Source organism: Centrocercus urophasianus, unplaced genomic scaffold (assembly GCF_019232065.1).
Source record: "Centrocercus urophasianus isolate 14NV4802_14NV808 unplaced genomic scaffold, USGS_Curo_1.0 seq_26, whole genome shotgun sequence".
Taxonomy (NCBI): Eukaryota; Metazoa; Chordata; class Aves; order Galliformes; family Phasianidae; genus Centrocercus; species Centrocercus urophasianus.
In genome coordinates this window covers 1208172-1224584 of record NW_024884822.1, presented here as the reverse complement: position 1 = coordinate 1224584, position 16413 = coordinate 1208172, and the positions used below count along the sequence as shown (strand labels likewise).

Sequence of the window (16413 nt, the reverse complement as noted above, 5' to 3'; positions counted from 1 at the left end):
TTTTATTTTTGATGATTGCCTACTAGTGATACTAAGGATAATTTAAAGTAACTTGTTGGACTGTTTTCAGTTGCTATATGAAGTACAAATGCCAAGGTGTTAAGTCAGTGGTATGTGAAGGGAGGAAGGAAAGCATGGATGATATACCTGGCACTGTGAACTTGTTCTCGAAGCTCTTGTCTTAATGCTGTATTGCTTCAGGTGCTTGAATGCTCTCTCTGTGTAGTAACTGCAGTAATGGTATGAAGACCAAAACAACGTTAATAAATGGTGACAATTAAACTTGATTTAATCCTTGCTGTGAGTTAATGCAACTGACTTTTCTCTTTTTCTCAGCATGAGAACTGGAAGGCATTGAAGCAACTTGTTGGAGAGCTTGTTTTTATCTGCATGAAGGATGTGTACAGTTGTTGAGGAGACTTTTTGGTTTTCTTTGTACCAGATGATAAAACCAAAACAAAAAGCCTGCTTTGGCTTGTGCTGGCTGGGCATGGTGTCGCTCGTAGAGTCTGCTGGAGTTGCTTTAGAAGTGGAATGTGTTTTTCAACTTGCAAAAAGTCGCTTTTTTTTTTTTTTAACAAGTTTGCTCTTATAAAAGGTTTGACCCTATAGAGGAGGTGATGGATGTGATGAAAACCAACACAGCTTCCTAGAAGCAGCCATTTCCCCTTGGTGAAAATAAAACGTGCTTGGGAAGCAACAGTGCAGATCCATTGTCACAGGTGCATTTAAGCTTTCCTGTAAGTGCAGCATGTGAGATGGCAGTGTGAGGGTTTGAGATGCCTCTTCCTGCAGGGTTATGTCAACAGATGGCATCATATGTATGAGTGAGTGCAAATTTCCTTAGTGAAATAGAGGTGATGGGCTCAGTTTAGGAAAATTGCCCTCCATTTTGCCTGAAATGTGAAAATGGTTCAGTAATTTCAGTGTGAGGTTGTCCAGTCAGTAAAATATTCCGAGTATGAAATCTGGAAGAGAAGGCTGGGGGGTTTTGTGTCTATAAGTCCCTACTATAGCAGGGCACTGGGTACAGCCACGCTTGACAGCACGATGGCAGGGGGATGGTAGAGCTTGTATGGGTGGTTCCAATGGGGAGGTGTGTTCCCATCCTATAGCCAAAGCACAGAGTAATTCTAAATCATCAGGCTACCATGAGGCATCTGTCTACATCACAGCATAACAGAGTAATTCTAAATCATCAGGCTACCATGAGGCATCTGTCTACATCACAGCATAAAATTGATAATTTTAATGAGCTTTTAAGTTGGCGTTTTTTTTTTTTTTTTTTTTTACACCAGTTAATAGTCTTGCACCTCCAGCAGTGAGCAGCAATTGCTGGCTATCTGCTGCCTGTGCCCCATCTGGCTTGTTGCTGTGTGGCAGTCTGCCCCAGCCCTCCTCAAACCAGACTTGGCCTGCTGCTGCCAGTCGTGTCCCTGAGCACTGTGCTCCTGTTGGGACTGGCCGGCCGACGAGTGCAGTGGGGATGCTGGGCTGTGCAGTCCCAGCCCGTAGGTATGGTGTTTGTGGGCAGCTGCCAGCTCTTTCAGTTACTCTGATGAGCTCACGAGGTTGAATTCAGAAATCTGTTTAAACTCATTTGAAGAGAAAATACCAAATACTTGCTGAAGTATTGTTCTTGACTACAGAGTGTTGCCCTTAAAAATAATTGCAGTAAAACTAATGTTTGGATGGAAATAATTCAGTGTTGAGAGCCTGGCTCTGGTCTTGGAGGGTGGCCTAGCTGGGAATGCAAAGGTACAGCAAGAAGTAAAGAGCAACCTGCTTTCTTGTCCCTACCCTGGCAGATCAGCTCCTGACGCCTGCACAGCAGTGCCAGTGCCTCCAGGTGGCTGAGCCCTGACCAATGCTGCTGGCTGCAGTTGGTCTCCACATCTGTTTTCTCCTCCAGATCACGTATCTCTCACACAGAGGGTGCTGAGGCACTGGAACAGGTTGCCCAAGGAGGGCTGTGGATGCCCCATCCCTGGAGGCATTCCTGGAGGCTGGATGTGGCTCTGGGCAGCCTGGTCTGATAGTTGGTGACCCTGCACACAGCAGGGGGTTGAAAGGAGGAGATCTTTGTGGTCCTTTTCAAGCCAGGCCATTCTATGATTCTCTGATCTCCAAGCCTGGGCATCTGACTTGAGAGGTAGTGATAGCAGAAGGGTGCTGTCCTGCAGCAAAACAGTGTTTCTCAATTTCAGGTCTTGGTTTGTCTTCTTCCTTGCGTTGCTCAAGAAAAGTGAATTTTGTTTATTTAACTTTCTCTCTTGGATTTCTGTTTGGTCCTGTAAAATTAAATATCCAAAACAGAGTGTGGATGCCTCAGAACCAGAGAGCTACGACCAGTATGGGGCTTTGCTCAGCACCAGTTGCAGCCTATGGGGAGGCCCAACTCCAGCATGGCTGGTAGGAGCCTGGAAGGGAGCGTGTGTGGGCTGAGGTAATGGAAAACAAGGCCGGGATGGGTGGTGGTTCTGGGCTCCTCGCCACCCAGACGATCCCTCGGGGCGACGTTCATGCTGGAGCACTCTCTGTCCTCCCCTCCTCTGGTAATCTTACCAAATGCCCCAGGCTGTGTCCTGTCCTTCCAACGGGCCGTTACTGACTGGCAGCCAACCTCTCCCAGCTTTTCCTTCCCTCGTTCCCTGCAGAACAAGCAGATAGATTCCTCTTAACATTACCCCAAAGGAAGACTGAAGACTGGATCCTACTTGGGAAATGTCATAGACGAAGCTGCAGATGAATTTGGTGGTTTGGAGCTCAGCGTTCGATGGAGTGCCTTCATTCCCTGGCTCGCTCTAATGGGCAGTAGGTCCTGGCAAGCAGCAGTGCACACAACTCGTTGCGATGAGTGAGGCTGGAGGTTTTGTGATCTGGTATTCATTAGGGGTTGCTCGGAGTCCTGACTGTGATCTGATGGAAGGGGGAGCAGAGCTTGCGTGGCTGGGTGCATGAGAACGAGTAGGGCTGAGGGCTGGCCTCATCTCAGTGGGGCAACCCTGGGCTGTACCTGCTGCTTTTTGCTTTTTCTTTAACCTACACTGATGCTTTTGGAAGCAATCCCGTGTGTTGTGTTGGATCAGCTCTTTGGTGTCTGGCTGTTGGTTGTCTGTCACACAAGTGGCTCTTGTAAGAGAGGATTTGAGCTATGCTTTATTTGGATGAAATAAGTAAATAAAAATATATAACATGTTAATTAAGATGTTATAAATGTGTGTGTAGAGACAGCTCAGTGCTCCTAATCGCGTGCACGGGCTGTTTTGGGATGAGTTCTGTGTTCCTTACTTTCTTTCTTCAGAAACATTCTTCCCTTGTGCCATATCTATGAGCTCTCCCAGTCCAAGCCAGAAGAGCAGGAAAGGGAGAGTGAAGGGGCATGGAAAGGAGTTTGAAGTGCTGGGGATGGCCCTGTTGCTGTTCTTATGAGGTCTGAAGAGCTGCAGAGGTAATAGGGCTGCGAGGTGGTCCCACAAGGGGGGCTGCGAGGTGTTCCCACAAGGGGGGTTGCTTGGTTGCTCTGTCCTGAAGCCCACCATGAGTTGCTCCTAATCGTGTCTGTGCTGCTCTGGGGTGGCACAGACCGTGTGTGGCTGTGTGACTTCTATGTGCAGCTCTGCCCTGAGGTTCAGCAGGGACAGGTCCTTGCCCAGAGGAGGGGGCTCCAGGGCTGGGCTTGTGATGGGGACTTGCTGGAGACAGCTTAATTCAGGAGACCTCAGTTAAAGAGGTTTATGTTTAAGAGCTGTTGAGCTGCAAAGCTCCGAGTTAAGGAAATATTAAGTTTTGAAGCTTAACAGCTAGTGATTTTTTTTTTTTTAAAGGAAAAATGAAACCATGGAGGAATATAAATCCAAGGAGCCAAGCCCTAGGATTTAGCGCAGTGCGAAGGCTGGGATTTCCCATGGTGTGTGTGGGGATGTCTGCAGAGGTCTGTCCATTCTTGCCCCCCAGAAGCACTCCAGCAGCTGCCATGTGCTCTCCTGAGGAGCTGCAGTGCTCATGGGTGGTGGGAGCATGGAGAGCCCATGGGAGCACGGTGCTGCTGTTCTGTCTGTGCACCAGGAGCCCCGGCAGCTCTCAGTGTAGTGCTGCTGGGCGAAAGGATCTCCTGTTGTGGGCTGTGCTGTAGTCTAAAATGGAAAGCTGAGGGATGTGCTAAAAAAACAAGAAAAAACCTTCCACAAAGTTCTGGCGCCTGCGTAAACAGCATTCCATCTGAAATCAAAGCAACATTGTGAGGAGAGGCAGTGATGGTCCTGAAGGCGAGTGCTGAGTGCCACACGTGCGCCCCAGGGTGAGTATCCTTGGTGGGGTCTGGTGGCAAGTACTGCTCCCATGCAGCTGCCTGCAGGATTCTGTCCTCATGGATGCATTCACTTAGGAAGGACAGTGCGGCCTATAAATCTGTATCCATGTGCAGTGCTCCTGTGTGGCCGTGTGCTTTGGGCCCCTGGGCTTCAGCTCCCAGCTGAAGCTGTGTCCTGCCTTCCTCCTGCAGGGCTGTGACTGAGCATCACAGTGCTGGGCTCAGTTCCTGTCCTCCCAGGGAAACACTGGGGTTTTTCTGAGCTCTTCTGACAGTGCTCGCATTGTGTACCCCCCCATTGCCTGGCTCATCTGCCTGGGAGAAGTTTCTAAGTCCCCTATGGCCTCTATAAGGTTGATGTATGTGGGCTGGGTATGAACAGAATATGTGTCCCTATATGCATTGTGTCCCTTCTTAATGTTGTCTTGCCTTTTACAGATGGATTAAATTGTGGAAATCCCCCACAAGAGAAACTTCAGTGAGAATCACTCATGGACGTGGACCCAAGGGAAGAGATTGAGAATCAGATGGAGCGAAAGCAGCATGGGTTCACCGTGGGGCTGAGCTGTGCAGCCCAGCTGCTCTCTGCAGCATGACCCTGTGCTTTCCTCTTCCCTGCAGGAGGAAGAGGCCCCTGGTTGCAGGACATACCAGGTCATGGAAGGGAACCTCAGTAGCCCTGTGAGTTGGATGGGGCTGCTCAGTGGGGCTGCTGGGAGGCAGCAACGGATTCAATAGGCCCCAAGGCCCCGCAGGATGTTCTCTTAATTAGGGATTTGCATATGAGGCTGAAAGGCAGCAGCCCTGGGGACTGATGGGAAGCACGCTGCTGGGCACACATCTACCTACCCAATATGCTGCTTCATGGAAAAGTGATGAGAGAGCTGCTGGGTGCGCCCAAATCTGCACCTTGGTTCAGCTGCATGGAACCAGCAGAGTGAGCTGTGGTGCTCATGGGATCAAGGAGAGGCCTTCAGCAGGGGAAGCAGGTAGGGGACAGGCTGCTGCCCTTTATGTCTGTGTATATGCATGCACTACGATTCATGCATTCCTTGCACTGTACAGCCAAGTGGTGTTCTGGTTTTTCCACCTTTTCTGTTCTCTGTGCTCAGCTGTGCTCCGCAGGGCAGCTTGCCAGGGATGCTCTGCGTTACTCTCCAGGTAACTACTGGGATCGTAAGACTGAAGGAGGGCTTGTCACGCTTCTGAGGCATAAAACGTGGATCTTGAAGTAAACATCCCGTTTCTGATTTCAATAGGATATCTTCAGCATTAAAACCCAAATCCTGCTGCGCGCTCCCTGCCACCACCACCAGCCCTGTGCTCCTGGCAGCTCTCAGTCTGTGGGGTGGGGGTCACTTCTCTCTGTGCCCCCCTGGCACTTTGTCTTTGGGACCCAGAGATGTAAGGCTCCAGCATCACCACTTTGCCCACCCGGTGACAAGTCCCAGGGGTTGTGAAGCTCTGCAGGGAGCTGCTGGCAGCAAAGGTAGGGCCCCACTCTGCATCCCCTCCCACTGGGTCATGAGCTGCGCTAAATCCCCTCTGCCCATGTGTGGCTGCTCGCCCTCAGAGAGGCAGGGCAGGGAGGGGAGCTGCGTTGTGCCACACATGAACGATTTGGGGTTTTTGTGGTCCAGGAGGAAGGAGCAAATTTCACTTTTGCAAGCATTCAGCTCAGCGACAGCCCCGCGGTGCTGTGGGGCGGTGCAGGCAGAGCTCGGTGCTTTTGGAGCTCACACATGGGGGGCTGAGCCTCTGCTGCAGAGCCCAGCTGTGCTGTGTTGCCCAACCCATGGGGCTCAGGGCCTCCCCAGCAGCTCCAGGGCTGCACCCCATGAGGTGTTCCCTGTACTGGGCTCTGCATTTCCCATGGAGTTTACAGGGCCTTCAGTGGAGTCAGAGTGGGGAAGAAATACTGGAGGGGGGAGGGGGGTGCAAAGCAGTGCGTTGGGGCCCAGCTGCTGTTAAAAAGCAAACAGGGAATATGTGGAATATTTTCCTGGCTAACCTGGGAGGATGCTGAAGAAGCTCTGTCACTGCTTTTAAACTTGTTGGGGTTTTCTGTGAGCTACAGGTGGGACAGCACCGTGTGGTGCGGCCTGCAGGTGATGTGATCTGAAGGGAGGGGGGAAGATGCTGCAGGCTGCGGGCTGTCCCCATGGGTGTGTGCTCTGACGTGCACCGTTACTCGAGTATTTGGAAAGCTGGCGGTTATGAGCTATGGTTATGTTCTCACTTAATAAGGTGTTAACTGACATTAGGCTCTCTTCTGAGAGTTGGAATATGCTGGAGGTTTGCAGTTCCCGGCGCTTCGTCTGCTCGGAACGAGCTCTCGGAGACGGGCAGGCACTCACCGCGCGCTCCCAACGTGTGATTTTTTTTCATTTATTCCGGAAAAAAAGCAACCCAAACCATATTTCTATATAGAATAAGAGCGCAGAAAGGCGAAGAGGGCCGCGGTGCCGGCTGCGGTGCGGCGGAACGGCCGCTGGAGGGCAGGCGAGCCGTGCGGAGCAGAGCGGGAGGCAGCGCGGCCGCAGGGCGAGCGCTGCGCGGGGCGAAGCCGACGACAGGACCCGGCCGGGAGCGGGGGCGATGCGAACGCGGCGGGGGCGGGGGCCGCAGCCCGAGCCTGGGGGGGGCCGCGCCGAGAGCCGCGGGGGCGACGCTGCCGCCCGCCCGCCCGGGGCTCTCCGGGACGCGCCGCGCTCCGCCCGCCCGAGGTAAGAGGCGCCGGGATCCGCCGTCCCCCCCCCTCGAGCTGTCCGCACCACCGGGCGGGGGGCGCGGCCCCGCTGGCCCCCGGGCCGTTGTCGTGGTTATCGGCGTTTCTTTCTTTCTCTCTCTCTCTCTCTCTCTCTTTTTTTTTTTTTTTTTTTTTTTTCTTTTTTTCATTTCTCGCGCTCTGCCCCCTCCTGCTGCGCGGCCGCGGAGCGCAGTGCCGGGCGCGGGGCCGGCCGGGGGGGCGGCGGGGGGGCACGGGCTGATGATCGGAAGTTACTGACAATAAGCACCTTCATCCCCCCCAAAGGCGGAGAGAGAGAGGGAGAGGAGGAGGAGGAGGAGAGACAGGGGGAGAGGAGAGCTGATGCCTAAGCGAGTCACTCGGCGCAGGCACGGCGGGCGGGACCACAACTTCCCGGGGCGCGGAGCGGCGCGGAGCGGCGCGGAACGGAGCGCGGCGGTCGGAGCGCGCCCATGTCAGCGCGGCGCCGGGGGACTGCACGGCGCTACGGGCAGCACTGAGCAACCCTCCTCGCCCAGCGATGTATTCACTGCTCTCCGCCTGCACTTGCCTGTAAGGATTATGGCATATATGTATTTTTTTTCCTTCTGTTTTTTCTTTTTTTTCCCTTCTTTTTAATTATTATTTTTATTATTGTTTTTATTGAGTCTATTCGGAAAACTTTCATCTTGGAGGCTCCGGTTGCGTTTTTGCCTGCAGCCAGGTGGGAGCGGGGAGCGGAGTCCCTTCGTGTGCGCAGCGCCGATCTGCGCCGCTTAAATAATCGCAAAGAAAAACAAAGCGAAAAAAAATAGTGAAAAAAAAAACAAAAAACCAAAAACGCGACCGTAACCATTGCACCGCATCATCTGATCTTTTGTTGCCTTTTTTTTTTTTTTTTTCTCCAGATGTTTACATTTCCTGCTGCTGTGCTTTCAGGTACAGGTACGTTGTCCTTTTCTGTCCTCTTTTGCTTTTGGTTGTTTAAAAAAAAAAAAAAAAAAAAAAGAGAAAAAGTAACAAAGGCGGCGCTGACCCCGGCGCGCCCCGCACCTCCGCGCTGCGCTTCGCCCTCCGGTTGCGCGGATCCCGGTGCGGGTGCTCCGCCCGCAGCGCAGCGCGGTGCCCGCGGAGTCCGGGAGGCAGCGCTGTGCTGGGCGCGGAGGGATGCACTTGCCTTGGAGCGGCAGACGCTCTCCTGCTCCTGTTTTTTTTTTTTTTTTTCCCTTATTTCGTAGGGGACTTAACTCCCAAAAAAACGATACTTTGCAAAACACGGCGTGCCCAAGCCAGGAGGAGGCTGCGCGCTCCCTCCCCTTTATTCTGGAGGAAGGCGTCCAAGCCTGCTGCTGCCTTTGATCCTGCCTGGGCAGAAGGCAGCCGCTGGTGGGGCACCACGGGTCGGGGCTTCCAGTGCCACCTCCGTGGGACCCCCGGTGTCATGTCCGGGGGATCCCTGCTGCCGTGTCTGTGGGACCCCGGTGACGTGTCTGTGGTACCCCAATGCAGATGGGCACAGCAGGTGCCACAGCCTTGCTGCCTGCTCAGTGCCACCTGGTCCTGTGTTGGCCCTGCTGCACCTGCCGGTGCTCTGCAGCCAGAGGTGGTGCTGGCAGTGCCTCAGGAGGGGCTGCGTCCCTGCGGTCAGGCCCAACCCAACAGCCCCGTCCTCTGCTCCCCTCCTCTGAATGCATCCACTTATTTTTCCCCTCATCCCTCTGAAAATCACGACTCCCCCGGTGAACCACCAGCACAGCCCCTGCATCGCACAGACCGCAGCTGTAAATCACAGCCGCCGCTCTCCGGTGCGTTTTGTTGTTGTTGTTTTAATCCCAGACCCGAGGAATCCCGGCTGCGATGGCACCCGCTGCAGCGGGAGACATTTTTCTGTGATTGTGTGGTAACTGAAGTTAATCAGCCCCGGCCCCCTCCCTCTCCCCCTCCCTTCGGTGCTTTTAGTGAATCAGAAAAAGTTTGGCCTGCTGCCTGGAAAGCACTTGCTAAAATCTGATCTCTTACTTCAGCAGCCTTAAAACTTGGGAAGTTATTGGCATTTATACAGTTGGAGCTCGCGGGCTTCCAAAGCAATAAAATAATATAAAAAAAAAAAAAGAAAAGGGAAGGAACAAGTCGGTGCTGTTGTGCTATTAGAAGCACGCTTTCTCAGTCTCGGTTGCGGGATGCGCCGTGCGTGGGGCTCAGCCGTCCAGCAGGGCCACACGGGGCTTTGCAGTGTTAATGGCAGATGAAAAGATGTGAGCACCGTAAGTTTTTATTGCCCATTCTGTTACACTTTCTTTCTGGATTTATTCACGGGATTACATGTTTTGAGCCTGAATGGGAGCGAGGGATTATAGGATTTCTTTCATAATGATCAGTTTGGGTAGGAGTTAGCCTTTGGTGAACCGGAGTAAATTAATGCATCGCTCCGGTTTAATATTTATTTAGGCTAAAAGAAGTTGTTTGGTTTTGCTTAAAGGGCTCTGCGCAGCGCTGGGGAGGTTTAGGGACGGATTATATTCTCAGGATGGATGGATTATATCCTAAGGCTGATTTTCACCTCCTGCCGCTGTCGCCGTCCCGCGGCTGCGTTGGGAGCGCTCCCGCCCTGCACGGGGCCATAGGGCTCTGCGTGTGAAGGTGATGCACCTGCAGTGTGCTCTGGGGTCCTGTGGTTGTGCTTCTGCTGCAGGAGGAGTGGTACGGGGCGGCTGCTCCTCCACGGTGCAGCATCCCCTGGTGCAGGGTTTGGCAGAGGGTTTGGGCTCGCGGAGGAGCCGGGCTCCTGCAAGGTGCCACTGTTGGGTGACACGTCCCACGAGGGATGCGTGGTGCAGAGCCAAGCTCCTGGCTCAGTTGTGAGCATCCCTTTGTGGCTCCTGCTCCATCCCTGTGGCCATGTTCCCACCTTGTCTGCTTCCAGCAGCTCCTTTGCTGCCTGGGGTTGCTGTGCCCTGAAAACAGTCCCAGGCAGCAGAGAGGTGAGGTCTCTTTGGGGGCACTGGGGAGGTTAAGCTGTTCATGCACGTTTCACTTTAGGGCTGCTTTGCTGCACTACAGTCTCTCCTGCTATCACTGCCCCTCAGCATTCTTCTCTTTATCTCTCCTGCCCCTCACCGTGCCCTTCACGTCTGCCCGGCTCATGGAGAGGGCCTGGCAGGGCCTAAGTCCCTCGCTCTGATGCTTCTCGTGTATTAGGATCCAGCTTGGGAATCTGATCCAGGAGCAAACGGGAGGTCAGAGCAGCGCACGCTGCGACACCGTGCTATTTTCACATCTGCTGTTGTTGTCTAAGAGGGAGATGGCTGCATCATGCCAATAGTAACTGTTTCTCTAAAGGTCCCGTGCAGCTCCGGGTAGTCACTATTTGGGGCTGTGTAAATTGGGACATAGAGAAATGCTGTTTTCACATACTCGTCGGGCCAGGCCATGTGTCCTGTGATGGGTGGCACAGGCCCAGCCCTGGGGCTGGAAGAGGTGAGGCTTAGGGCAGCCAACTCAGCTGTGCTTGGGACCGGGGCCATCACTGCCATCTGCAGCACCCACTGTCCTGCCACACCGCATTGCCTTTGGAGAGGCAGAGGCCTCTGTCTTACAGATTCCTGTCCAGAGAGGCAAAAAACCAAGCGTGTGAACTTTGGCATACCAGGACTTTTCTGTTGTGCCAATGGGCAGCAAAGCAGAGCTGCTGCTTGGATGCCTTAACCTGCAAGTCCATGTATTGCAACTCATATTGCAGTTTCAGAGCTTAGAGATATGCAGGGTGCTTCAGGGAAGAAGGAAGAGCTTGCTCACGGCAGAGGTGAGCACACAGCAGGGTGTAGTAGGTGTGGGTTCAGAGCTCCCCATTTGAGATAGCTGGACACGCAGTGACGGCTGTATTTAATTTGAGTTTTGCCTTCCATATTGCAACTGGCATGGACAAGGCTGGATGGAGGTGAGGGATGCTGAGATTTGGAGGGATGCCTGCTTTTAAAATCTCCCTGCTATGTCCTCATACAACAGTTTGGTCAGAGAAGAGTGACGGGGCAAAGGGTGGCACTGCCCAGGCCGTCTTGGTTTTGTCAGAGCTGATGTGAGTCCAGCAGCAATGCCTGCACATGAGCAGCATCCGGAATAGTTTATGTTGCCATAAGCCACAGCATCAGTCTGGGCACTGGCAGTTTCTGCAGCTGTGATGTGATCCAGCTGAGCAAGCGAACCTGGAGAGAAAGGCTCCCTTGGGGCTGAAAGTCACTCCTCTGGATCCACAACCCAATTCCTGGATCTTCGGGGCATTTTTTGTGTGTCTCTTCCTTTCCTCAGGAGCTGGGAAAGTCCCTGCTGCCTGCTCTCCCCTCCTCCTGTCAGTGCTATCTGATTTTGCTTTGATTCCTTCCAGATACGGACGCTTTTGATACCAGTTGTGATAAAAGCAGGTGAAAAAGAATTTCAGGAAACTGTGAGATTTTAAAAAGGAATAAAGGAACCTGGGAGGGTAGATACCAGCCTCGAGGACCACCAGGCACGCAGCCTCTGAGGCATCTGTGTGGTTCTGTGCCCACAGGGCCAGGGCAGTGTGGAGCCATCCCTGTGCCCTGCATCTCCCTGTTCTGTTGTGGGAATCACAGGGCTTCAGCCTGGTGCCGTTATCTTTTTTCTTGGCTCTTTTTTGTCCCGTCCCTGGGCTTTTGTGTCTAGGTCCCTGTGGGCCATAGCAGCAGGCACAAGCAGGAATGGTGCAGCCCTGCCTACCTGGCGTGTCTCCTGTTCGCTGGTGTCTGAAATGCCGATGGAGGATTAGCATCCAGCGAAGTAGCTGGAGGGGAAGTGAGAAAAAAACATAGAAAAGACCGTCTGAGTCTGCCAAAGTATTTTCTTATTGGCATTCAGCAGCCTCGCCATAGCATGAAGAGAGAAGAAAGGAGAACAGAGAGAGGAAGGAGGAGGCTTAGCCTGTCATGGTCTGCCTACTTTCTTTTGTGAGAGCTCCTCGCCACGCCGGTGTCTGCGGTGGGTGGGAGCGGACGTGCCGATCCCTGCCGGGGGCTGCCGGGCTGTGCCCCCTCCCCTCGGCCTCCCACAGCACAGGGCCAGCTCGCAGCAGCCGCCCCTGGGCAGATCCCTCCTGTTGTGTTCAACCAGCCGGCGGGTTTCAAGCTCAGGCGCGCAGCAGAAGCGCATCCTCCCCAGGTGCGGCACCGCGCCGTTCTGTGAACGTCAGCAGCTCCCTGCTTTGCAGCACACGGTTGCTTTTCCACGAGGGTACCTGATTCTTTCTGCTGCAGACGCTGGATGAGGGGTCGTGTGGTGACATAAGGAATGCCTTGCTCTGCCTTAATGCCTTGGCCTGTTTCCTTCGGGTGTGATAAAAGCATCCTCTGCGAGTAGCTCTTCTGTGCTTGGTGCTGCCCTAATTTCACTGCTGTTGAGCCCATGGCTGATGGGAGAGTGTTTGTTTTGCCCAAAGATCCCCTGGGGTGCTTGGAAACAGAGGGGCAAACTGCAGCAGGTGAAAGTGCAGCACTTTGTTGGCTTTGGCTGAATGTGTGGTTTGGAGGGGCTTGGTCCAGCAAGCAGCCAGGGATGGCACTGAAGGGGAGCAAAAGGGATGTGATGTGCCTTGTCAGCCTCCTGGTAATGTTTTGTGACACAGCACATTGAGATCGGTGAGCAGTGAATTTGGTGTAGCTCCCAGGGAGCTGCAGGTTGCATCTGCACAAATACCTGAGCTAGTTGATAGCAGCTTGCAGGGTGTTTCCAGCACTGCTTCTTCCCAACTCCTGTTTCTCCTCCTGCACATTCTCAGCCCCCTGTCTTCCCTGCTAAAATGCTGTCTTTGGCACCACTTGCAGGGACAGGTTGTTGAAAAGCTGCTGTATCTTTTCGAATACCCTGAGCCACCCTTCTGCAGCAAAACAGAATTAGCCCCAAGCCTCAGGAGCTCAATGAATACCAAGGTGTGCAATGTGCTGTGTGGGGTGCGTTCCTCCGAATGCAGGGAGCACAAAGTAGAAAATGGGGAGAGCAGTAGTGCTGGCAGAAGCGCTTTGTGCTTCTCGTCATTGCTGTTAATCCATCTGAAAGGAGGGGAGGTCTCTGCATATGAGGGAGGAATGGTTGCTGGTCTGTCCCTCCTTGCCCAGCACCCACACCATGGACCGAGTGCCGCAGGTGTGTGGGTTCCACTTGAATGAGACTGATGCATTTCTGAGCTGGGCCACCCCTGCCCCATGTGATAATCAAGCTGCTCGTCAGGCTTGTCCTGCTGAATCATCTCAGCAGTGGGCATGGTGCTCAACAACACTAACACTTATTTCTCCAGGCTGGTTTCAGGCTGTAAGCAGAATCATACTCTGTTGCACGACAGTCCCAACCAACAGCTAGTGGGTGTGCACTGACTTACAGCCATCATTTACAGCCGTACAATGAAAGCTGGGTTTGACCCCTGAGGCTGCCAGGCCTTAGGGTTCCAGTGCTGCATCAGCCCCTGGATGTGACGCTGCAGTGCAGCGTTGCGCAGCAGAGTTGGGTATCGATTGCCTGGGAAATAAATTATGATGTATGCAGTGCTGGTTTCTGACCCTGTGGTCACGACCTCACAGCGATTGCTGAGACTTCCGACCAGCTGAGATCAGAGCAGTGAGCAGCCCCCTGCAATCAATAGGAGAACCGGCGGGCATGGCTGTGGGGCCTTTTATAGGAATAGTGTGCTGTGCTGCATACACACGATGCTTCATCCTGGGGAACAGTCAGTGCTTTTGGAAACTTTGCCTAGAATTGCATGGGAAACTTGATGTTGGATTTTTATCCTGCGTAACAGGCGGTGTGGGGTGGAGTGTGAGCATCTGTGCGTTGACACTGCAGGGCTGGGGCTGGGTGGAGGTGTGGGCTGTGTCCCTGGGACGTGCAGGGGAAGCAATAGATGGAAATGGTTTGCTAGGGAGGCTGGGAGTTTTTCCTGTGCTGTTTGTATAGAAATAGTAGATAATGGGAGTTGAATTGCTGTTGGAATATTTAGCAAACAAGAACAAGAACGCAGTTTACTTCTGCACTTCTCATTTCTTTCTGGGCATTTCTTCACACCATGATGGTGTGTACAAAGCAGTACAGTAAGCCCAAGTCCAGAAGCAGGTCCTTCCTCTGATAAGCAAATCCAGTCTGGCTGTGGCATTGGCTGGGGACATCCCCAGCACCATGGCAGCAGCTGGCATCTCTGCATTGCCTGTGTGCCAGTCCCCGTGGGGCTCTGCCCCATCCCACAGCTCCCTTGCAGGGGGATGCCCACACTTCGGGAGATGCCTAATGATTGATATGCCTCTTTTTGATTTTTTTTTTCCCCCCCGTTTAAGAAGTTTCAGAATGAATTTATTTTCAGAAACTGTTGAGAATTGTTCCCTGCAAACAGGAAACCTGCAATGAAAGATTAATTAGAAACAAACAAAACTTTTCCCCAGCTCAACAAAGCAGAAAGATAAGAAATCCTATTTGCCTGGCATTTGCAGTGTCAAGATTTCCTTGCAGGAGTGTGGCTAATACAGATCAGTACAAATCTTGTATTAGAAAACAAACTGTGCTTTCATTTCTGGCCCTAGGCTCACATGTTTGTTATATCTGATCCCAAAGGCAGATTGACAGTTTGGTTTGGATTAAATTCAACACATGGTTTATGCCGTGCTTTTGATAAGGCTCAATAATAATCTGATATATATTTTTTTCATGTGGGCTTTAGTACATTAACAGCAGAATTGTCCATTCTGGGAATATTTTTGCAGTGTAACCATTGAGGAATTCATTTCTGGAGGGAAGATGAAATTACTGATTTTGAGAACTCTCAAGGTCTCAACTAAAATCGAAACCCATTAACTCCAGTAAGCCTGACATGACCTGGTCAGGTTTCCAGCTATTTTATTAAGTGATAGAGAGAGAATTTTCTTTAAATATCATTGCAAAGGAGGAGGCTGCTGGCTCACTGGGAGGTATCGGAGCAGGTTCCTGTACTTCTCCCCCCACACCAGCAATTGGCTCAGTTCTCTGGGTCTCTGGGAATGAAGCTCTGTAGCATTTGCACCAGTGTTTGTTCCTGCAAGCTGGGATTACTCTGCAGGAGTTCTGGCATCACCAACATCCATGGGATCCCAGAGCATCTTGCTGTGCTGTGACCCTGAGGTGGCTCACAGGTACGTTGGGTACGAGTAGGTATTAATTGGTACATCATATATTTGTTACATTGGTGAATGGGCTTCCTTCCCACTGCAAAGGCTCTTAATGCAAAGTCATTCATCATTGCTCGGTTCACTACAAAGAAAATTGGGGCGGGGGGGAGATCCAAGACTTGGGCAGAATGAGGAGAGGAAAAAGGCAAGATGGGAATAGCTGGTGGCCTTTGAAATCTCTGATTAGCAGCCGTGGGTCTGGGAACATGGCTGCAAAGCACTGTGTTTGCCCTTGCTGTAGTAAGCAGGACTCCTGGGGCCACCTCCACCATCATGGGGCTGCCTGCACTTCTGATGCAGCTCTGAAGCTTTGCAAACGGGGATGGAGATTGGCATTGCCCACGTCTGCTCATTAGAGTAAGTCGCACCCAGAGCAGCGTGAGCCTGCCCGAGGGACATCGCACTTGGCTGCGCATTGAGCACAGCCCTTCCTTCCAGGCAGTGCAATGGCTTATTGATTTCTTTGGCCCACTTACCCCCACCTCTTCAGCAATAATGACCCTTCCACCCCAACTCTAAATCATCCCAGCCTGGCTCGCCCCTAAGCCCTCTAATCTTTTTGGGTTGTTGTTGGTATTTATGCTTGTGGAGGTTTATGATCTGTCGGCGCTGGCTGCTGAAATGCTTTATTTATCCATAGGCTGGGCCACACAGGGAGCGTCCTTATTCTGGTATCATGTTCAGGATGCTGTAGTTAAGGTTTGTGTCAGCACTTCCATGCACAAACCTTGTTATTCAGGGGTTTTGCAACTCTGTGGAAAAGAAAACCAGCAACCTGGCAGAGGGAATGAGGCTCAGAGGCGTGGATGAAAACTCAACAACCCACTGCCCATTTAGGGATTATTAGATGGGCAACCTCTTTCCTTGAGGAAAATAGCCAAAAACATCCTCCTCCTTTGGTTGAGCTTTTTAAAAAGAAAACCCTCTTTTGTGTGCTCGTATTTTGAGTCGGATGGGGAAAACACAGCGAGGTGAGAACGCAGACTGGAATCCTCCCAGTACCCTTACAAAACACATGCCTAGCTCGTTCAGAACAGCACTGCCCCGCTCTGAATGAGACATCCCAGTATGCCTCGGGAAGAGCAGGACTCAGAGGAGCACATGCCTGCTGTGAGTGCCTCATCCCATCCAAGCACCAGGCTGCTCTGACTAGCTCTGAACTACGAAAATGAAAAATA

The 16413-nt window shown here is 52.4% G+C and overlaps 1 protein-coding gene across 1 annotated transcript in view; it reads left to right on the top strand.

Moving 5' to 3' along the window:
- Positions 1-7957: 7957 nt before the first annotated feature.
- The window catches only part of FGF18 (fibroblast growth factor 18), a 64390-nt gene continuing 55934 nt past the window's right edge, over positions 7958-16413 (top strand). The window contains exon 1 of the mRNA XM_042826473.1: positions 7958-7985. The gene's annotated coding sequence lies outside the window, so the exon portion shown is untranslated. The remainder of the gene's footprint in view (positions 7986-16413) is intronic.